This window comes from Mauremys mutica, chromosome 7 (assembly GCF_020497125.1).
Source record: "Mauremys mutica isolate MM-2020 ecotype Southern chromosome 7, ASM2049712v1, whole genome shotgun sequence".
NCBI classification, from domain to species: Eukaryota; Metazoa; Chordata; order Testudines; family Geoemydidae; genus Mauremys; species Mauremys mutica.
The window spans coordinates 2,773,011-2,797,737 of NC_059078.1; the positions used below are offsets into that span (position 1 = coordinate 2,773,011).

Here is a 24,727-nt window from a genome sequence, read left to right on the forward strand (position 1 = left end):
GTATTTATTTAAAAATTAGTCTCTCAAAGTTCCCGTTAGAATCTGCCAATATGGATGACATTTACTCTAGCTGTGAAAAATGAAAAAAAATCCTAAAATATAAGTAGCATTAAGAATCCATTGATGATACGCTGACCTAGTGTCATCCCAGCCAGATAAGTTCTATCAAAGACAAATGCCCCAAAGTCTGCAAACTCAGCTCATGAAACATTAATTCAAGTATCCTCAATATCTTAAACACATATAAAAACTAGCAATGGCTTATATCGCCTTTCCTGACATGAAGCAGGGTACTGCCTGGCACTAGACCTATGGAAGCGTGAACTGTATTACACGTTGGAGACTCCTGATGGCTAATTGCCCTTTTCCAGTTCTTGCCGGTTGGTTGAATAGTGCCTTGAAAGTTAACCCTGCACCAAGTTTTCTGAAAAGATGCTACATGAATGTCTGATTAATGTCTTCGCTTATGGCACAAACCTTTAAAAATTCACTTTCCATAGCTGAAGAGGCACAGAATCCTGCAGTAGCCATGGCACGAGGTGAGGATGGAGACAGAGGTTATGAACCATGCAAGGGCTCCTTGACTTCCCTATTATAGTACGGCAGGAAGGTCTAGATCAGCAGAAGTGAAGAGGAACTGTAGTGGAGAACAACTTATTATTGCTCCACTGAGGAACAGCAAAACCCACGTCTTTTCACGTGTACATTCACCAAACCCCAGTGCCTGCAGACCATGCCCACCACCCAAGCCCCATGGGGACTTGCAGCAAGAGATGTTAGCCAGACCCTTCTCCCAGCCCAATAGAGCTCTGATCCAACACACTCCTAAACTCAATGGTAGTATTTCCTTTGATTCCAATGGGTGCTGCTTCAAGATGTCTCAACAGGGGATCTTGCCCTGGTGCAATGTGAGTGCAATTGGACAAGCAATGATATTCAGCACCTTTGCCCCCAATAGCCAGACTGCCTTAGCAGGATTTTGTCCAAAATGAAGTGGGAACATGTGTATACTATGGGCCTTTCATGCAGTCTTCCCAAGGGCTTTAACACTCTTTGAATTGTCATGATGACTGTTTTAACTTGCAGCAGCATACAACCCCAGCGCTATTCATGCACATCTCAGGCTTTGGCTACACTTACACTTCAAAGCGCTGCCGCGGCAGCGCTTTGAAGCGCTAAGTGTAGTCAAAGTGCCAGCGCTGGGAGAGAGCTCTCCCAGCGCTGTCCGTACTCCACCTCCCTGTGGGGAATAACGTACAGCGCTGGGAGCCGCGCTCCCAGCGCTGGGGCTTTGACCACACTGGCGCTTTGCAGCGCCGCAATTTGCAGCGCTGGAGAGGGTGTGTTTTCACACCCTGCTGCAGCGCTGCAAATTTGTAAGTGTAGCCAAGCCCTCAGTGTAAGCTAAGAACAAGTGCTCCACAAGAGGGCAGAGGATTAAGTTTCTTGCTCCAGGTATCAGCTTGTCCTTTCATACGCTTGGAATGGTTTTAGCTCATTGATGCTTTTGCAGCTCTCATCACAGAACACCTCATCACAGAACTATACTAAGTAGACTGAGAAAGATGGTGAAGATTATGGGCCAAAACCTGTAGTCCACACTGGGGTGAAACTTGCAAGAGCTGTAGCAGTTGCTTTGGCATGGCTGGATGGGGGCGGGGGGAACCACCCCCCCTTCCCTTTGAGGGGAGGATTTCATTGTCTTCTCGGCAAAGCCCTGGTACTGGGTCTCTTTGCAAACCCTTTTATTTGGGGTTTGGAGGAGACCAGAGTTCCACCCACAATGAGTAGTGTAGATGACCACATAGTCCGAGGCGCTAATATTCTGCAATTGACCTTTGTAAAGGACCTGTGGATTTGAAGAGAAATAATTATGCCTGTGCACTTGTTACAGTTAATTAAAGCTGAACTTTATAAATGAGAAGGGATTTTGATTAAAAATATTGCAAGTTGTATTAAACTGCTATAGTAAACCCAGTTCCCATATCCATGCGTGTATCTGCCAACACATTCCTACTATTTCAGTGCAAGTACACATATATTAAAAATAATTGTGCAATAATTATTTACATCTTTATAGAGACTACTGTCTGAGGCTATCAAAGCGCTTTAAAAATTATTAATTACTAAAGCCTCACAACACACTCTTTCACACAAATATCTTGGAACTGTAACATACAGTTGCAAATGTCATTTGAACATACTTTCTTGGAAGGTTTCACTACTCCCTATAGCGGATCAGGTTGGATAATACCATGAGAGCAACTTTTCATGCAATAATTCAAGACAGAACCAGGTAGTGCACATGCGATGTGATGATGAAAAAAATTGATGGGGGGAAATTTACCCACACTTTCCTGAATCTCAAAATAGTTTGATCCAACTTCAGTCTTGATTCAGTTTTTATTTTAACCAGTTTGTCCATTCCTTAGGAGCAGCTGAGGTTAACAGAGTTCAGACAAATTTGCAATAGATGTGAATAATGCACATGCTCAGATGAGTGGAGTTTCTCGGTTAACCCAAAAGCTCACCACTAATATTTTTGAATTAAAAGTCAGGCTCCCAAAAGCCATCAGAATGTTTAAGATGGGTTTGTTTCATTGCCAGACAAGGAATTTTCAGGTTTCCACCTGTGGTCTCACTAATAGGGAATTGATTATGGTTAGGGTTAGATTACACCACCCTTACTCTTTGTGGAGATCTTACTCACACAAACGATCTCATTAATTTCAGTGGGGCTTTGAACAGTAGCTGGGCAGATCTATGCAGAGCAGCTTGTTGGAAAGGGGTCTGTCTCCTCAAGTTATTCTCACAAATGTTTTTTTTCAATCTTCTGACAAACTGGAGATCATAATTTGTTTCTGCTTCTATAGGTTATCCCGACTCTCTACTGAGATGCACAAAGGCAAGCAAACCGCTGTCATCCATTTTCACCTACAACTATTCATACATTTCATTGGAGGTGCTGAAATTGTAAAAGACGCCATTTTAATAGCTTTGTTTTTCATACTGCCACAGGATATCCTGTGAATCACTCAAAATACAAAACGAAACAAAAAACAAAACCCTGCTTACAATGTATACGTAGTTAGTATTCTCGTGTCAAATTGTTATTTGCATAAGTCCTTGTACTCATCTCAACAAATCATAATGCAAAAACAAATGAGTCATCATATATTTCAGTTAGGAAATTGTAGTTTAGCTTTTCATAAAAAAAGAACAATATTTTACTGATGGTACATAAAATCTGTTCCACTGGGTAATGGCACATTTCCCATAACCTTCCACAAAGTTCAGTATCTTTGTCAGTGTTCATAGAGTTGACTTCTTAATTGTGTCTGTTCACTGGCTGTGTCAAGTGGAGTTTTCCTTTGACTCTGCTCGCTCTGTATTACATCTTTTAATCAGTATATATAATTACTTGCCACAATCTGCCATGCCAGATTTTCTAAGCATTAGTCTAATTAACTTAAGCTTGATAATTATGTTTCAGATATCATAACAGTATGCACAGAATTTGCAGATTATGTTGCCAGCTTAGTCAAGTCTGATAACTTGTTTCTAACGCTTTCTTTTTCTGTTTTTCTCCATTTGGGGGGCTTGGCAATTTGTTTTTGTGATGTGAAAGGTTTCCCTAAAATCAAAATCAGTTTATTTCTGAGAAGTCATCAAATAAATTAACATAGGCAGAGATCAGATCTGAAATGCAAAGCTTACATGTATTTACACATACAGAAAAAAATGTGTTACTGATGAAAGAATTTGAAATATCTTAGTGGAAACCAAGCACACATTCAAACACAAAACTACAGTGGCTAATGGTTAATTATAAAAGTACTTACACTGTGCACAGATCCCCGGCCTGAGTTATTCTAATTATATGCCTGTTGGCACCAGTATGCAGCCAAGAGGCAATAAATCAGTAATAACATGCTCTAGACCTGGCAAACATACCTTTAAAGCGTAGAAAGATCAGTCTTTGTAAATGAAAGCAGGGCAGCTGGGCATATTAAATATGCAAGGCTAAGACCCCAAGCCAGGCTAAATATATGCTGAGAAGACTTATGTCATCTTTAATAAATAAAGTAAAAGAAATCTGACTCTGGGCATTGATTTTAGTTGGGATCCTGATCTACAAAAAAATGACTCTCCATCCCCACCCATAGACTCTACCTAGGCTCCACTTCCATAGGGAAAAAATGTCCTGCTTAGTTTTGCTTTTTTTTCTGGATGACAACATGAATATTATGTTCCACCCTAATTCATGATTGTTGGGCTCTGTGGTCTAACGTGCTTTATCCTTTGCAGACATAAATGATAGGACAATTAAAAAAGAATCCCAGTAGGAGCGTGATAAATAAATGTTTATGTCCATGTCACCCATGTAAAAATCTGATCACAACACAAGTCAGCTAGCTATTAATAACAATAGTCCATAAGCAACTATCCTTCCCACTCGCATAGATAAGGCAATCGGGAAGGAATAGAAATGAGGCTATAGGGCTGACTAAGGACACCGCCACAAGACAATAAGCCCCAGAAGGTCCAGTGAAAAGGCTCTGCACAGGCTGAGAGCTCCTGCAGCGAGTCTGGCCTGGAGCACAAAGCAGAGGCAACCTATTCCTGCTGCAAGGGAGCTGAGTACAGCACTGGAATGCTCAGGGGGTGGGGTGAAACCAAATAGGCCACCCATATCCCATTTGTTATACAAAATAAACTCTTTATGTAGCTATATAAGCCTATACCCCAGGCAATCCTTTGCAGATCCTAGTCCTAAACCCGAGGAACTACAGAGATTGTAAGGTAAGTGCATAAGAATGGCTATGCTGGACCAAACCAATAGTCCATCTAGCCCAGTATCCTGTCTGCCAACACTGGCCAGTACCAGGTGCTTCAAAGGGAATGAACAGAACAGGGCAATTATCAGGTCACCCAGCTCCTGTCACCCAGTCCCAGCATTTGGCAGTCATGCCGCTTGGGACTGCACTAATCTCTGTCAAAGTGTGTCAGGAGTGCTCTCTGTTTGTATATAGGTAAACTGTTAGCGGAAAGAGTGCCAGTAGATGGCACTCAAAGACACAGAGCAGAGTTCCTGGGGTTTGTAGGCCCAGTACAACTGCTTGTTGTGTACTGCAAATGGCTTCCTTTGGAAGCTCTTAACAATGGGGGGAGGGGAGAAAGCGGATTAGGAGCAGGTCCCCAATATCATAACAAAAAGTACATCTTGGGCAGTGAGAGGAATGGACCTACGGGCCAAGAACTTAAATCCTGGCTGCTGGCTCCATTTGGGAGAGCTGTGCAGGGTGGGTCTGCATGTCCCAGCTGCTTTGCTGGGCAGGAACCTCTCTCCTTTGCAGAGGCATCAAAGCAGCCCTGCCACAGTGGCTCAGTGGGACTGTCTGTGATGCTGCCTCTTGGGCTGGGGAAGAGGGTGAGCCAGTGGGGTTATGCCCCCCAAATGCTCGTGTGGTTAGAGACGCACAGCTGCGGCTTGTTCCATTCTGCAAAGGCACCAATACCCAGGACTGGCTTGCAAACCAACCCCACTGAGGTCAATGGAAAGATCCTCAGGGACTTCAGTGGCAGCTGGTTCTCGCACCTCCCACATCCGTGGTGGGAGAGACTTGCAGGTTGCACAACAGGCAGTGATATACGCTTGCCTACAGCAATACAGACAGCGTTGGGGCTTGTCATTCACAGAGCAGGAACGTGGGCACGAAACACAGTTCTTAAAGCCTGGATTGTGGGGCCTGGTCCCCGGTGGCAGAGAATGGGGTAGCGTACCCCAACCGGGGAAACTAACCAACACAAACTACAACTACTCTATAAACTATCTGCACTGAAAACGAAACAACGAAGGAGGACTGGTAAACCACGGACTAGGTCACGCTCTTAGCTGTAATACTACGAGCGCAAAGGAACCGGGGTTCCGACTCTCATCAGCTGGCGGTAAGAGAGAACTGGAGCAGCGTCGGCCCGCACAGCCTAGTCTAACTTCAGCTGGGAGCACAAGCTGATGCATGATACATGTGCAGGTCAATGGACACTGCCATAAAAACCTGCCAGCTCCAGCGCATAGCACGCATGTGCACCCCCACCACTGGAATACATAGAGGCGCCATCACTTGACGAAGAAGCAACATTATTCTGGGAAACCCTCATTGTTTCATGTTCTCTGTGTGTATATATCTTTCTACTGTATTTTCCACTACATGCATCAGATGAGGTGGGCTGTAGCCCACGAAAGCTTATGCTCAAATAAATGTGTTAGTCTCTAAGGTGCCACAAGTACTCCTGCCCTGAGGATTGTTACCTTTATTGTGAAGTTATTAGCAAAGCGTAGACCGCTAAGACACACAGAAGAGTTGTGCAACTGCACCCCTTCTGAATACACATTTAACAGCTACAGAAAGAGGGAAGTCTGGGATGGCTGGCTCACTTTGCTGACTGGTGAACAACCAAGAAGACATAAAGGCTAGGACTTCTTTTTTTTTTTTACCATGCAACAAGGTTACCAGCCTTCCATGGGGTAATCAGGGTGGTTTGGTATTTATATAAGTATAGCATGACTCTAAATATTACTAATAAGCATGGCATTCAATCAGGCTTATACTGTTACAACACTGAAGCAGCTTCTCTTTTTAGGAAACAATTTAACATTCCAATTATCTTTAATGAATTAACCTCAAAGTATGGCTGAGGTACAATAGTGTAAAAATCCCTTTGCTCATCTACAGTCATCTTGTAACTAATTTCACTTCACAAGTCTACCTCAATTAACATTTTTCTGTATTTCACACATGGGTAACTGCATTACTGAAATATACGATCCCTTCCCAAGTTTAATAGCTGAGGTACCTTACTTTGTTGATTCTACAAATTCAGGCAAATCGTTTCCTGCTAATATCTCAAACCAATTTAAAAAAATTTTTACACTGACTCTGTATTTCTTAGATGTCTGTAGGAACCAAAAAGGTCTTACATTTTTCATATAATTATTGCTTGGAAATGATCTGTTATGCAGTACTCCAAAGGCTTAGAGGGATTGTAAAATTAACAAATTTTACAATTTGCTTTCCATTCTTCACAGCATGCAGTCTTAAACAGTGGTCATCAGCTGAACACTTTAAATTAGAAAAAAGACTGATTAGTATCATTCTTCAGGATCTGAACTATAAGCACTGTGAGTTAACTGATGGTGCACAAAGGAAAATAGAATACATTGTCAGGCCTGTGTCCAGCTACTGACCTCTTCACAAGTAGAGGATTGAAATAAATAGCTGCAGTAAAATACAAAATACTGCTATAACATTCCATGTGCATTATGTGTCAGTCATATAGTATCAGATGACACTACCTCTAACGTCTAAGTACTTCCCAGGGACGCTGGATATGCATTGCAAAGCAGAAGCTGGAGTCCATGGAGAGTTGTGCTCTTCTCCCTTCCCTGGTTATAGCAGGCTCTGTTTGGTGTGTGTGTGTAGATTAAATTAGATTAGACAGACAAAAATCACTCTTGTTCCGGTGGGAAAGCTCTGTCCAGGAGAAGAGTCTTGCAGCACTAATGGTGGCTGGACTGTAGATGAGTCTAATCTCATCTGGAAGCTCATTCCACCCAGAACCTCATTGATTAAGACTGCCTATCCGCATCACTCATGAGCTTCATCCTAAACTTTTTGAGTTTCACTGTCCCAGAAAAGAGCACCTGTCTTGATGGGTCATGGATGGAAATATAGAGGCTGTGACAGTAGTCCTGTGTAAGGCTGTCCTTGCATCTGTTTCTGGAGTGAACTGTCTGGTCAGAGGTGTTTGTGCTGTTGGCAGATGGATTCAGGGCAGGTTTTGTGACACTGATGTTCTAGGCTCTGGGCCATTGGTTCCTCTGCCTAAGTTTGTCAGGGATCTTCTCAGCCAGTCCAGAAGGGAGGAGGGGAAGAGGGTGATGGTATTGGTTCATACTGTGCTACCAGCTTGTCAGTCCAATGGCCTTACAGTTGGGTAATTTGCCTTTCTAAGAAATGCTGAAAACTTCAAACAACAACATAAAATCACGCAACCCCACCCCTCAAAGTCCTAACTATTGTTCCACAATTAATAATGGGTTTTTTTATACTTAGAATTAAATTCACCCTAGCGCAAGGTAACCTGCTGCTCAGATGGGGCTGTGTAACTCATGGAGAGGCTGCCACTGTTTTCCTTTCCTCTGCTCTTCCGTGACCTCATTTTAGCATTAAGAAACGTTAGGTGTGGCTATTCATAATGGAATCCAGGTATCAATACAGCATATTCTTTTCCCCCTACAATCCTTCAATTTCATGTGAGCATTAAGGCCCAGGTGTGTGTATATCTATGAGGTCATGCATAGACATATCACTATTGTCCATTTTTCTGCTGTTCTGTGATCTCTCTTTACACTAGCGCATCATATAGGGGAAGGGATAGCTCAGTGGTTTGAGCATTGGCTTGCTAAAGCCAGGGTTGTGAGTTCAATCCTTGAGAGGGCCATTTAGGGATCTGGGGAAAAAAATAGGTGGGGATTGGTCCTGCTTTGAGGAGGGGGTTGGATTAGATGACCTCTTGAGGTCCCTGCCAACCCTGATATTCTATGGCATGCACAAGATATAGCACTCAAAGCAAGAGAGCCAGCAGGGAAGCTTTAACAGCCACAGCTATGTGAAGATACTGTATAGCAATGTGAAGATACTGTATAGCAATGTGAGTTAATCTCCTCCAGGTGTTTGTTTCAAATTCATATACCCATATAGTGTCACATGGCCTTACTGTTGTTTCTTCTGTAACCCAATGAGTGGCATCATAGTGAGGTTTTACAGATCAGGACAGAGACATAATGGTATAGGTTTATATAGCTACATAAAGAGTTTATTTTGTATATTAATTTTTATAACAAATGGGATATGGGTGGCCTATTTGGTTTCACCAGTGAAGCCGTGCCCTGAAAGATGATGTTCTCATTAAGTGAAGCTGGAAACCCAAATCTTATCTAAGGGGATGTTTACTTTGTTGGCAGCACAGCCAGTATACTACAGAGAATAAATCTTCCACTATTGCCACTCAAATTGAGGGCACCCGGTGGCGCATTCTGAGAGCTTAAAAAAAATTAAATACAGACTCTAGCAATAAGCAGAAAAGTAATAGAGGAAAATAGAAAATGTGAGTTAATCAATAAATGCAATACTATCTGTTTAATTTAGCACACACAGGAATTTAATATTTCCAGACAAGAAGAATATTTTATTCTTATCAGCTTGCAGTTTCCATCTAGTTATTTCCCTTGTATCAGAGGATATTTGACATTTTAACATTTTATCTCTTATCTCTGATGTCCCCCACAGTGTCACTAGCCTTTGGTTTCCAGAGTGGACTTCATTTTGGATTCAAATGTGTCATGAGGAAACTCTGAAAACATCTGATTTCAGTGACCTCCATTTTGAATTGATATTAAACCTCACTGGCATAGTCATTGAATCTCACTTCACATGCCCTTTTGGCTCACAGCCGTGATTTTAACTAGGCTCTAGGTAGAACCTGAAGTACTTAATGGGATGCTTTTGGTCCAGTGAGCTGAGCTAACTTTCTTATTACAGAAGAAATCTCTTCAGTTGTTTGCATCAAAATGCAAGAGTTTTGTTGATTTGTCTCAAGAACTTGATCAATATTTCTATGTACTTTGAATATAAACCTATATGGACATTTTATAATGGGTAGAATTCTCCTCTGTGCAAGGACCAATAGAAGGCCTAGGCACCAATAAGATACCACTCAAGATATATGGCCTTAACTGGTGCTGGGGCCTTGAGCTATCCCTCTGCACTGCGGTGATTTTTTTACTCTGTTTAAAGAAAAAGTAGATCCCAAGCTCCTCAGCTGAGTGAGTTTTTCCCACATGACCTGTGGTTAGGGCTGGGTGGTGAACAACAATTCTATTTCATGAAAAATGTCGAGATTTTGACAACTGCTTTTGTTCTGATGTGGCATGAAACCAATATCTTTCAAAGGTTTCCATGGGAAAATGAGGGAGTGCAACTGGAAATGGTACCAGGAACTGCAGGATCTTCCAGACATAAAGACTCTAGCTGATGACATTTTTGTTGTAGGAGAAAGAAATGACAAGGAACAGGACCATGATTCCAAACTGGGAGTGGAGTAGGAGGCTGAATTCAGATAAGCTGAAGCTGAGAAGAACTGAGGTCCCCTATATTAGATATCTGTTGACCTTTGAGGGACTACAGGAAGATACCAATTCACTGAGAACCATTGAGGAGGTGCCCAGAGCAAAAGATGTGAAGGAAATCCAGCGACTTGTAGGGATGGCCAACTATCTTTCCAGATTCTGTGCACACCTGTCAGCAGCTGTTGCACCAGTCAAACACCATGATGCGGTGTGGGAATGGTCAGGGACCCAAGAACAGGCAAGAACAAAGTAAAGAAAATCATAAGTGTGACACCAGCCCAAGTCCTACAGCCCAGCAGAGTAGTTAGAGCTACAGTGGAATGCCTCTGAAGGTGGCTTAGGAGCAATACTGATGCAAAGCCAGTAGCCAATAGCCCTGACAGGAACAGAAAGGGGACTGTCAGTGAGGGACCTCAGCCTTACAGCACCCCCAGGTGGTCTGCCATGGAACTGCAGCTGTCCCTGCCTCCGTTTCCCATAGTTGGTTAACTGGTGAAACCTACATCCATCAGTCTTGGTCTTCTCCTGGGCACCCACAGAACAAGGGGAAGGTGGAGTCAGCAGTAGAGACAGCCAATGGTGTAAAGGCAAAACAGACAGGATCCCTACCTGGCAATATTACACCATTGCAATACACCTTCCGCTGCACTAGATAATAGCCCCAGGACGGGGAGTGATGGACTGGAGAACCCAGACTCTGCTTCCCATGCGGGATCACCTACTGCAGCCCAACAGAAGAGCGATAGATATAACACAGAAGCAGTTAAAAGAATGCCAAGACAATCACGCAGCTTGCTACAGAAAAGGAGATGAGGACTTGAGTCCCCTATGCACACGGGAAACAGGCCTGAGTCCAACCATCAAATAGCCACACAAGGCAGTGTCCAAAGGCAACAACCCAAGCTGCAGTGGGACACAGGTCACATGAGGTACAGACTCAGGGCAGCTGTGGAGAGGAAACCAAACACAACTGCAGAGTACCAGCAGACAGCAGGTACACCCAGAGAGATGGGGCAAAGGCCAGGACCAGCGAAATTTAGAAACAGCTTCAGCCATCAGCTGGCCTAACACACAAGAGTCAGAAGAAATTAGGTATATGAGCAATACGGGAGGACCAACAGGATGGAAACATGTCTCCCACCTACAGAAATGACACGAACAAGAAGTGGGAGACGGGTTTGAAGATCAGCATGGCTTAGGGACTATGAGGCCTAAAAGGCTGCAATGGGCTGACAGTAAAGGCCGTGCCCTTAGGGAGAGCTATGTACTAGCAACCTCTGGCCCCAGCAAGTCAGCAAATCCTGGTACAAGAGATACAACAAGATGTAGCAACCTGCATGGAACTGGAGACAGGAGCACAGGCTTCAGCAGGGAAGAGTTTGAAGGCGGCACGAGAAAGTCAGTCTGTGTGCCCATGGCTTGAATAGGGTGGCCAGGTGCCCAGTTTTTGACTGGAAAGATCGGTCAAAAAGGGGACCTGACAGTGTCTGGTCAGATCTACTAACCGGACACCCAAAGTCCAGTTACTGCAGGCAGGGGAGGCAGGGAGGCTATTGGCCAGGATGGCAGGGATGGGATCCTAGTCTCTGTTTGCCAGAAGCTGGGAATGGGCGATAGGGAATTACCTGTTCTGTTCATTTCCTCTGAAGCACCTGGCATTGGCCACTGCTGGAAGTCAGGATACTGGGCTAGATGGACCTTTGGCCTCACCCAGTATGGCCGTTCTTATGTTTTTATGGGTTTTCTGCTCTTGATTATCTAGAGTAACCACTTGTCTGATTTACCCCCATTATAATTGGGCCTAATCCAATGCCTACTAAAGTCACTAAATCTTTCCATTGTCTTCAATGGGAATTGGATCAGGCATATCGAGAGCAGAATGCTACCTAATCTAACCCAATCTAGAACCCAGTCTGACACCCAATGGAAAAAACCCATTGACTCTAGTTGACAGTCTGCTCCAACTCCCATCTCCAACACATTTCACAAACTCTTAAAATTCACATTAAAAAAATTAAAAAGAAAGGGAAATTATATAGCTGCCTATAATGATCCAAGGAATCACATCAAGTAGTCTCTCTGGGCTGGTTCATCAATTTGATTTCCAGCCAACAGAGTGGTACATCTCACTATATGTCCCCTTAACTAACTAAGTGGTGGCATGATCAGTTTTAAAGATGATCTTGTAGTTTTCTGCAGACAGCTTAATATTTCGTTATGTCAGACCCTGCTCTCACATTTTAGTTTTATTGATCAAAATACCTGAGGCTATTACATTTATTAATTAAATGATACTTTTTTTTCCTGGTAAGCATACAAGGAGATAAATGTCTCACAAATAAACTCAGAGCTTGCAGGCTGAGGCATGCATTGATTTAGAAGTCATTTATCTTTTACTTTCTTTTTCCCCAGCAAAAGATAATCATCTCCACAATACTCCGCAAGTGTAATGCAGTTGTGGAATGTGCAATATAATGAGATATTTTTCATTTTCAGCACAATTATACTCAACGTTTATGTTATAAATATAATTTGTAACAGCAACACTAAGATGATGTTATGGGTTATTTCAAACCGATTTGAACACAAGATCCTAACCTTTTGATTAGAGTGGTGTCTGCCCTCATGTAGAGGTTTACGGAAGTTGAGTTCTGAATCCAAATGGGGAGGTTGTAGAAAGCCCCTCTCTTTATAAAGGGCTGAAACACCAGACCACAGATCTGAATGCCCCCAGCACTCTGGAGATGTTCTAATCCACATCCAGGAGTGGTGGTCTGGCCCATCTCTGCTTTTGTGGTCTACATCCTGAGAGAGAGCTACACTGCTCTAAATTCTGGAGGCAGAATGCAGCCCTTCAAAGTTCATCTTCCATTCCATCCTGTTCTTTTAAGTCTGAATGCATGGGAGAGCAGGCCACCAATGAGACTGCATTCCCTTTACTCAAGCCCCCACCCCAGGAGCTGGACAACTGCCAAATGATAATGGAAGGAGAGAGGAAGAGGCATGTAATGGGAGTACGCTGGGCCTTGATTAAAGTCCAAAACAAATCCTGGTTGCCAAGGGGGCGATGGCAGTTGCAACAGACGTAATTACTCAGGGAGAAGATGGACGCCTGGCACAGCTGGAACCTGAAAAACAAGTGTCTAGACACTCAGGAAAAATGAACAGAAAGGGTCTGAAAGGGAGAGGTGCTTGGAACACAAAGGAGAGAACATTTTAGGCATACAGCAGAGAGACAGAGAAAAAGAGAAAGACACACACATGGATTCCAGGGCCTCTTATAGCCTGGGAAGAGGCCAGCTGGAATTTTTAACTTTTGAACAGCTTTTAATACATGGTAGCTGACTGTTTTTATAAATGCTCATTACTTGGGCTGTGCAGCGAAACTCCTAGCACAGAAAGGCGTAGCTGCGGGAACAGCCCTTTGAAGGAGAAATACCATCAGCCAGACAAGGAAGTAACTTGGGGCTAGGCATAAACCACCCTGAACATACTAGGGGTCAGCACAGAAAACATCTGAAGGGGGAACGCATTCACTGAGAGCAGCCGGAACAGTGAATTGAAAATAGAACCTCCATCCCTGGGCTGTCCCACCCTTTCAACCAGAGTTGATGCCTTTCACATCTCACATGCAATTGGGTTCATGCAACCCCTTAAGTACTGAGGAGCTGGACAGAAAAAAGACAGAGTGAAAGGCAGTGTACTGTAAAGATATAAAAACAAATGAAAACGATCAAAATCTGACAATTGTACTCTGGGAAAAGATGGCATTTCACGACAGCCTGCATGTCACGCTTCTTAAAAGCAATTAGTCCCCCTAACCATTCAGTGATTTAATTAGAAGTATTTGCTCCACACACAAAACAAAGCCCAGGAACCAATACACGGCACATTCTGCCAGGGTGAGGATACTGCCTGACGTACCCACGTGCCACTCGACTGTGTGTTATTGTGCAGTAAAGCCTCGCCATCCTGCACGGATATTTGTGTGTGCAGTTACTCTCTAGGGTTGGGTAATGGAATTCTTTGGTTCTGGTGTACTGTACTGAAATAAACCTTCCCCTCCCATTCCCAGTCCATCTGCTGAACTTTTCTCATTTCCCTCACTTCACACATCGGCCCTCGGCAGAGTGCTCTGGCCGGATTTTCCGCTGTTTGTAGAGGCTCTATGCAATCTGCATGCCGGTCTGTCGAAAAGAAAACCTAAGGTACCATTCTGTCTCCTTTAGTCTTACCTCCCTGGCTTCACCTCTGCAGATGAAACAACAGAGTGCTTGAGGGAATACATAAGTGCTCTGAGGTAATCCTGAATCATTTCAAGTATAGGGCTAGACTCACCTCTGCTTTGCAGACCCCGGGGCCTGTCAGGCACCACTGTTGCTTGAGAATTGGGAGAACTGGCTAAGGCAGGGGAACGGCCAGGAGCTGGACTAAGGGCTGGTCTACACTAAGGGGAAAAATCGATATAAGATACGCAACTTCAGCTACGTGAATAACGTAGCTGAAGTCGAAGTATCTTATATCGATAACTTACCCGTCCTCACGGCGCGGGATCGATCTCCGGGGCTCTCCATATCGACGCCGCCACCGCCGTTCACGGCGGTGGAGTTCCGGAATCGATATAAGCGCGTTCGGGGATCGATATATCGCGTCTAGATGAGACGCGATATATCGATCCCTGAAAAATCGATCGCTACCCGCCGATACGGCGGGTAGTGTAGACGTAGCCTGATTTTGTGACTCCTCACCACAGTCTGGACCAATAGGCCTCTTACAGAAACTAAAGTCACCTCGAAGTGGGGCACTGGGGGAAACACGACCTGCCTTTCACTAAGGTGAGTTCCCTCCCGCTCTGGGGCACGGTGATATGGAATTTGCCCCTGCCTATGCAAACAGGGATGAATCCAGCCAATGGATTTACATCTTCATGTTTCCTGTTTTCCCAAAGAACAAATATAAAACGTTGCAAGCCTGGTAGCGAGTGAAATGTGCTGCACAATATGAAATGTGAGACAGCATGTGGGAAAGTGACTCTAATTTCCTCTTTCCACAAGCATCAGAAAAATACAGAGCCAAGTCCTGAAGACTTTACTTGGGCCTTGACTTAATCACAGCTTTGCTTGAGCAGGGAGACATTAAAGACTTCAGGATTGGGCCCTACTAGTATCCCTCTGGCTCAGCTGCACTTGGAATATAGAATAGCGTGGACAAATTTCTTTCCTTTCGGCACCTGCATGTCTCCGGACCCCCTGTAGAATGCTCCCAGCATTATTTTCCATTGATGTTACCACACCGTACTTGTGTTCCAAGCTTTGCTTCACCCTTTCATCTGCAATGTCTCTTTCAGTGCTAACATAAAACATCAGCACAGGAGTTACACAGTCATGTATCCGTTCTCCTTTGGGCTTTACTGGTCTGCAACTAGATGAGGTGGCCAAAAAGATGCAATAATGCAAAAGTATTCAAAGCAGCGTTTGAATATATTCTTAGAGGAAGAGAGGACATATGAATCTGGGAGAAGATCTTAATTTTTTTCATCTCCCCTCTCCACAAACACACAGCTGCCACCACATCACCCTACTTGTGGCTAAAAGAGCATCTGAACAACTCCCTTGGATGCTGCTCCGATAGCCAGCTGGACAATAAGTTCAAATGACCCTACTGATGTCTCTGAACTAGAAACTAGGTCATCATGTCTGTAACACACATGACTCTTCAGCCTCTAGCACAGAGGCTAAGTTCTTTACAAACCAACAATTGTCATTTCACTGCTGGTGGGGTGGAAGAGCCACACGTATTCCAAACTGGGCCACTGGTGTACAGACAGCTCTGAGCTATTTCTCTCAGTTGTGCCGTGCTCTCTGGAGTCATGTTTACTTTTCTGTTTTGGAACAAGTAATCTTGCAAATCAATGTCTAAGATGGGGGCAGCGCGTGAATTATGAAATGTTTAAAAAATCCTGCACTTCAATGTGCTAAGTATGACAGCTATGCTAAGAGGTATAGTGCTATTGCACTGAGTGTTCGTTTGTCAACCTTTGCCATCTATGGAATTCACAGCCAATTTAATTAAAAATGTAACAGATCTGAAAGCTGCTAAAATGATTGCAATGATTATCAGTCATTTTGTTGTAATAATGACGAAGATCCATTAGGGCTGAACTTTTTTAAGCTTGGATAACAGGGGCATTTCATTTTCAACAATTAATGCCATTGTATTTAAAAAAATGGCTGTCTATGAAGACCAAAATATTATGCATCTTTATATCACGCACACTGTATGATCAAAATTTGCTTAGAAAAAGTGCAATGAATTTAGTTATGGGTTGCACATTTTGCATTCAGAACATTAAAACGGTTTCTACCGACTGACTCATTTAGTTGATTTAATGCAGAACGCTGCCTTTTTCTCTCCTGCTCGTTGCTAAGATTAATACTTTGTATTCATTAGCAATCAAATACAGTACCTAGCATTACACTGTCACTTAGCTGAACTCCTTTTTTAAAAAAAAAGAATTTAAATTATTTCTTTTAAATAACTGCTTCTAGTTATTCTATTTTGACTCATAAAAAATAACTGAGAGCTCCAGCTGGATGAATAAAGTAAAAAAGCATGAATATTTGTGCCATCTTAAAAAAGAAGTTGCTACAGCCATACACATGATCCTTTGTGGTTTGCTTTCCATGAACATTTAAGCCATTGAATTATAATAGGACAAATCTTCATAGAAAGTACATTTCATAGTCATACACACAGATACTTGTGGCAACTGAATATTTCAGCCCTGGTCCTGCCAACGTTTCTGCACATGCTTAACTTTAAGCACGAGTAGTCCCATTGAAGGCAACTGCTTGCTCAAAGTTAAGCACTTACTAAATTTGCATCTCAGGCCCCAATCCTGTAACTACACGAAGAGACCCCTGAGCTTGATGGATGCACTTGAAGGTTCAGAATCTCATTTATTCTGGAAGTATCTACATTGTCATCTAATCAGGGACCAGAAACAATATCAGATGTCTTATTTGATCAATCAGATGTTTGCAACCCAGTTTACATTTCAAATAGTCACAATCAATCCACAGGTGTTTGTTTCATGTGATAAATGTTAAAAGACTAGCTTCTAATTTGGGCCCTGCAGTCAACCGTGAATGTTACCTGCATCTACAAGTAGGTAGGAAGACATCTAACTTTAATTATGAGGCTGCTCAACTGATTGCATCCACATCTGAATGCAGCTACAAAATTTGGGGCTGCAAAATTCGGTCCCGATCCTACAGTCTCAGCTACACAGCTAGACCCCAGTGCCCAGAAGGACCCTACTGAAGTTGGTGGTGCTATATATGGGCACAAAGGTCTGCCCATGCAATACAGCTTGCAAGATCAGGGCCTTAGAGGCTGGATTGAGGCCCTCCCCCGCAAAAAGTATTACAAGAATCACTGTTTGTATCAGTGTTTCAGTATTGCTAACATCAAGGCTTCAAAAAGTTGGAGTCAGAACCTCCCAGTCATAAGATGGTCTGAAAAACCATGAGATTTTAAAAATAGCGAATTGTGGGGTCTTTGTATTGACTTTCTGGTATTTGAGTCCTTAGGGTTCACATTTTCAAGCTTTCCTCCTTAACCATGAGGTCTAGAAATTTACTTTTCTTTTTTAAAATGAAAGCTGAGAGTCTCATTTCACATGACTCCTGGTGCTGGAGCTTTATGAAAAATATCATGAAGTTAATTCTAAAATCAAGAGAGTCGGCAAAAAGTGTGTTTGTTATTCATCCCTATCGTCAAGGGTTTATAAAGTGACTGAATTAAGCTCAATTTTAAAACTAATTATATCTCAACTTAGAAAATAATTTTTGTGGACAGATTTGTTTCAAAAATAGCCAAATTAACTAAAGTTATAAAAGTGCTGAAAAAGTTATAATATGCATACAGTGACAGATGTTACTGTACTTCTGAACAATATAATACAACTTTATCTTATACACCGTCTTTTACACAAACTGTATCTCAAAACACGAAACAGAATTAAATAATAGTAGGAAACAGGCAGTATGTGGTATAAATTATGGAAACCAGTGGTGTAAAGACATTGTATGATGAATAAATTAAGGTACTGAGCCATAAGGCCAATAAAAAAGCAAGAGAGAAATTAAGAGGCATATGCAGAGGAAAAAATCTATTTTTAAGACAAAATTTGAAGAGAGAGAGTTGATGAGGCAAAAAGATACAGGGACGCTGCTCCAGATGGTAGGAGTGACAGAGAGTTCCCACACCATGAGTGGGAAGGCTGCATTCAAAGAGACAGCGAGTGGCTAGGTAAACTGGGATTAGAGGTTGGAAGCAGAGAGAGGAGATCTGTCTAGAAGGCTGGGACAAGGCCATGGGGAGTTTTGAAACAAGGAAGCAAGGGATTTGTTTGAGGATGTTCAGACTGCGTAATGCTTGTAAGAAGGTGAGCAGCAGCATTCTGCATGTCCTGGAGTCTGGAAATCCATGACTTGCAAAGATTGAATTACATATCAGTTCTGCTGCTGTTGCGTGGGTGATGATTCATAGATTTTAAGGTCATTGTGATCACATGATCATCTAGTCTGACCTCCTGCAGAGCACAGTAGTAATTCCTGCATCAAGCCCCTAACTTATGGCTGAGACAAAACATGTTTTTTAGAAAGACATCTGGATCTCGATTTAAAATTGCCCCATCCCTGTGTATACATATTCATCCAGTATATTTATGTAGTTACTGTATCTATTGGTGATAGCAACAGTATTTACCAGTCATAGCAAAATCATATAGTCAGAAGCATTAGTCCTTTCTCATGGCTAACATGTCTCAAGAAACTCTTGAGGTGTGAGACTCACTCTTTTCTAATTGTACATAGACTATATTTTCATTCAGTACCTAGGAACACGGGTGCACAGAATACACTGAGAGATGCGGTGTTGTTTAGCCACATCATAAGAACATAAGAGCAGCCATACAAGGTCAGACCAAAGGTCCATCAAGCCCAGTATTCTGTCTACCGACAGTGGCCAATGCCAGGTGCCCCAGAGGGAATGAATAGAACAGATAATCATCAAGTGATCCATTCCTGTCACCCATTCACTAGCATCATTTGATTGTTTAAAGGGTTCCAGAAGTGAAACATGAAAAAACTGCAACTGTTTAAAATATAATAAATAAATATGGAGCTATATCCAATTTGAGATACTAGACCTGAAACAGCAATACGTAAGTGGTAAATTGGCCTAGGCTTTTTAGCAAGGCTTTACTTATTTCCAGTCTAAGTGGCAACAATGTCTCTAATGCTAATTGAAACCACACAGCGTTAGTGTATGTGGATTCATCTTGCTCCATATAACTGCCAACATGAGAATAATACTGAACATAAATCTCCATCTGCTGACCTCTGCTAGCAGGAGGCGCCTGACTTTCCAATGTGAAGGCTTGTAAACTAAGGATTAATAGATGTGCCTGTATATGCAGCTCTTTGGCCGGCAAAGCTCCCACCAATGAAATTCCCATGCACGGAATGCCTGCAGCAACGTATTTCAATCTTGTTCATCCCTCTTCCGCGTTCTTCTCTATTTCCTGTCCTTTAGTCAGGGACCTCTTCTAACCCACACATGCAAAGCTGCTGACTCCAGCTGCTGCATGATGCCTTAAAGGTGGGTCCATAGGAATCAAAATACAGGCCCAATCATGTAAACAGATAATACCATGTGTATCTCCCCTCCACCCCCCGGATAGGTTCAGTGAAACACTGGACATGAAAGTTACAGGGACTAGGTGCATGTAGTAAAGATACAGTTGGCAGAAACTGTTTGTAGGATCAATTCCTAAAGAAGAAATGTTCTGAGATGTGAAATCAGGCATTCTCGTGCATCTACTCACTCAACATTTGCTGTAGATTGAATTCAGCCATGTACAAAGAGAGGCCCATCACTTACACCCTCAAAAGAGCACCTAAGTAGGATTTAAGTGGTGCATAGTATTCCTACTGGCTCATTACTAGCAGTGAATTTCACCCAGTATCAGATGTGTAAGGAATTAGCTGTAAACAAGCAGCATCTCCCTGGGAATTGTGGAAATATTCCCCTGGTAACTAATGAGAATTGATAACAACAAAAGATTTAGCCGTTAACCACCTAACCTTCACTTCCTAGTACCAGGCATTTAATTTTAAGGATCAATACATCATAAATGCGTGTCCTTATCACTTAGGTATAGCTTGCTCTCATAAGCAAGCGAATAATTCCTTTAGATGTAATTAAACGTGTTTAGTTTATGCCACATTTTTGAAGGATGATGTGTCATTATTAAGAAGTGTTTATTATATAAATGCCACATGATGTGCTAACCTGTCATGTCAGCAATGACAGTCCAGTACAGGAAATGCAGAACGGATGGAGTTTACTTACACAAGGAGTAATCAAAAGCCCATAAAAATCCTGCTGCTTGGTGCAAAACAACGTATACCTAACTGGCATCGATTAAATGGATTTTGAAAACAATGCAATTTAGCTCTATAACCAAACCTGGCATTTAAATAAACTGCAGTTAAACATTAAAATTCGCCAGGACATCATTAACTTGCCTTTTCTTTTCAAATAAAATCCTCATTACCTGAGCCTTTGCACGGGCTGCTTAGTAGCACAGTATTTTAAAGAACATAAAAATGTAGCAAGTATACAAAGCCTATAGAGCATAAACAGTGCATCATCCCATGACCAGAAGAAATGTACATTTTCACAAGGCATTTATAATACTGTCAGTCACAATCCTTTGTTTGAGACATTGCGCCGAGATGGCTTTATGTGCAAGGATCCCGGGGCTGGGGAAGACTCTGAACTGTCAAAGCAATCCAGACCTAAACACACTGAAAGTTACATGGTCGTGCCTTGAATCAAAAACAGAGGCAAAAAAGACCCACATTCTGGTTCTCTTAGGGGAATCCCAAACCAAGAGGTAATTCTGTCTAACATCCCAGAAAAATTTAATGATGTGTATGAAATATAGAAGAGAGATCTTGAATATCGTGCCTATATTAAGTACCTATTTGGAAAAGAAATAGCCACGCACAAACATAATCCATTGTAAGTAATCTGTGCATTTATATAGACAGATTGAGCATAAAAGACCTTATTAAAAGAATTAGAATATTGTGTCCTGGGATTTATATGTATGTGAAATTAGGTTGTGGGGGAGAGACCGTAGCAATCAATTGTTCTGGTTTACTTTAAAAAGAATAAGAATAGACAGAGACCAAAAGTCACTTTTTGAAGTGCACAGAACTTCTCATGCAAAACTAAATCAAAGCTGTAGGTCACGTGAAGTACATCAGAGCAAGACAGAATGAAGGTTAGTATTTGGGAACCTTTCCGTGGTACCAGCCCGCATTTCCCGTTTTCACAGTATATCACATCATTTAAGAAACAGAGGGCCTGTCTACACAGCACAGCAAAGGGTTCAAGCAGGGTGTGGCTTGTAGAGTGCTCTAATGTGTTGCACTCTAACTGCCCTGTGCAGATCCTGCTGGCACTTTCTAAAGGGTACCTCATTCACTGACGCGAACTGGGCACCTTTTAAAGCACGCCAGCAGGGTCTCTATATGGGGCAGTTAGAGCACACCACTTTAGAGTGCTTTACAAATCACACCCCCCCAATGCACTTTGCCTCGCCACTTAGACAAGCCCTGAGAATGATTTTAATTCATTTAATAATTAGGTCAATAAAAATCATTATAATTGAGAGCTCCATTAAAAATCCATAATGTTACCTTAATGGAGGAAAACTAATAGAGTACTGTTGGAAGTTTTCCATGAAATTAATATTGTAGAAATTTTAGTGGATGTCTTAAATAGCTTAAATAGACATTTTTATTAACAGAACTAATAATGGAATTAAAACAAATTAAAATAATTATACTGTATGTGATGAAGTATCTATGTTCAGAATTTATTAACGGAGCTAACGGAGTTTGTTCTTATGAAAATTCAGAAACGAGCAATGTACATTATTCAACAATATTAAACTGGATTTAGCTAGCTGGCGTTCACTTGCACAGTATCTGCCAATTTGCAACTACTGTACCTGTAGCATGGAGAAAACAGCACACACCCAGGGCCTCTATCTCTCTAAACCAGTCTGTGTGGCACTCTTCCAGAACTTCAACCTTCAATATCATCACGCTCCTGCTGAAAGCACTCATTGGTGGAAAGTATTGAATTTGCAGAACAGCAATGCAATCCAAGCAATTCTGGGAGAATCCACAAGGCAAACAGCCAGAGGATAATATTCAATATCCCCACACAGTACATTCCCATGGCTATTTTACCACTTAAACATCTCGTGTTTATTCCCTGCTGCCTACATGGAGAAAGGAAATTACATTATTTCTTTTCATGTGTGGCTAATTTCTTACTGACAATAACTACAAAAAGTTGCAGCTGGATTGAAACCTTAATATTTCAGCAAAACCAGGTCCTTCCTTACAGAATGAACACGTCCACTAGGTGATACAATGAGCATATCTAACTGGATGGTTTGGTGCGTACATTAGAAGGTTATCATCATTTACAAATGTATGTAGCACTTTTTATATGCTTCAGGGTGCAGAACAATTTACAAAGAACATGCCAATTCCATAAACCTAGAAACAGTGTCCAAAAGCAAGTATTTGGCAAACTCTGGGCTAGATCGTGGCTTTAGGCCCAGCCCTGAGCAGGGGATGGTGCATAATTTGCATCACCACAGGCATTGCAAAAGGGGGCACTGGGACTCAGGAACACACAGGGCCTGTAAGTTATGATTCCTACCCTGCTTTCACTGTGAGGTTAGTGCTGTGCTGCAGGACAATCCCAACAACAAATTATTATATGGTTCCACAGGCCAACAAAGGGAGGGGGCTGGGGGGGGGAGACCTGAACTGAAGCCTTTATACATAAAGACAGACATTCCGCTTGTAAAAGCACAAATGTCCTTCTTAAGGACTGTATGGTCCTTTGGCCACTGGGAAATATGGACCTGATTCAAAGCCCACTGAAGACGATGACCATTGACTCCAAAGGGCTCTCAGTCAGGCCCCTCAATGAACCATATGTTGGCGTTCTAATGGGAACCCCTCTCTACAATTATCCTCCATACTATCCATGGGCAATTGGAAATTCCTACTTCCCCTTGTTATCGTGCCCTCTAAAAGAGCATACATTGGTGCTGGGTCAGAAGAATCCAGTTCCTTGACACATGAGAGTAAATGTTAAGAGGCGTTACGAGCACAAAAGCCCATTAATTGAGGCAGCATTGTGCATGTAACTCCAAAATCACACTGAAAATCCACCTTGTCATGTCACCTGCCTAACTTCCAATTAAAGATCGTGACTGAGCCCCTTGGAAGGATGGCTGCAGGTTGTTACGAGGGTGCGCTATGCCAGTGTATATGTTAATAGTTAGATCATAAATAATCCTATGCCAGCAGATAACTGTAGCAGAGTTCCCAGCTTTTTTAGGGCCAATAAAACTTGTTATTGAGCCCTGCAAATGACTTCCTTTGTGCAGCTCTTTACATCAGCTCCTAAACATGTCAAACATCGCTGGGTTACGACCCAGCGAGCAGCAGCACACCAGGCAGAAGCTAATTACTGTCAAGAAACCAACATTTGTGGTCCAATATTGGCCTGCAATCTCAAAGCTAGGCTGAAGCAGAGACAATAGGCCTCGTTAGTGGATGCAGGAACACTGATGGCCATTGCTAACGACTCACAGAGTTTTTTAATCATTTGGCATAGCCTCTTAAACGATTAAAGCCCTTCTGGAGGAATTTGATAGTAGTGTAACACAATAAGGGGGCACTATGGCATAAAAAGTTATTTCCTCCGTTATATTATTGGATATTAAGAATATGTCTCCACTGCAATGGGACACCCGGGGCTGGCCCGCGCCAGCTGGCTCAGGTTAAGGGGCTGTTTAATTGCAGTGTAAAAGTTCAGGCTCAGGCTGGAGCCCGAGTGCTGGGACCCTCCCCCCTCACAGGGGGCAAGCGGTGGGTTTCTAACTGCAGTGTAGATAGACCCTGAGGGTAAGGTTGCCAACTTTCTAATTCCAGAAAACTGAACACTCTTGCCCCGCCCACTGCCCCACCCTTCCCTGAGGCCCCGCCCCTGCTCACTCCATCCCCCCCGCCCCGTCGCTTGCTCTCCCTCAGCCTTGCTCACGTGCTCTTTTTCACTGCAAAGCCCAAGCAGGCAGATTTATTGTTCTGATAGCTGTATTATGCTAATTTCAGGTTTTATTTTATTACAGGATGCTAGACCTGGCAGCAAAATAGTCAGAAAGGGTAAATTTAAAAAAAAATGAAATTTCACAAAGGTTTTCATGATTCTTTCCCTCCCCTCTTCCCATTAGGACCACATATTCTCACAGCTGCAATGGGTCCATTAAAGCCCCCCTCCTGAAGCCCAAATACAACTCCATAGAGCACAGCCTCTGAAATGCACACCTGTCCAGACAGCTGTATAAATAAATCTGTAGAAATGGAC

At 42.6% G+C, this 24,727-nt stretch overlaps 1 protein-coding gene and 1 long non-coding RNA gene across 12 annotated transcripts in view; one reads left to right on the top strand and one right to left on the bottom strand.

Annotated features, from left to right (window-relative positions):
• Positions 1–24,727, top strand: part of LOC123374009 — a 192,121-nt gene that overhangs the window by 110,030 nt on the left and 57,364 nt on the right. The gene's annotated exons all lie outside the window — the stretch shown is intronic.
• FHIT (fragile histidine triad diadenosine triphosphatase) overlaps positions 1–24,727 on the bottom strand; it is a 1,025,256-nt gene that overhangs the window by 35,949 nt on the left and 964,580 nt on the right. The gene's annotated exons all lie outside the window — the stretch shown is intronic.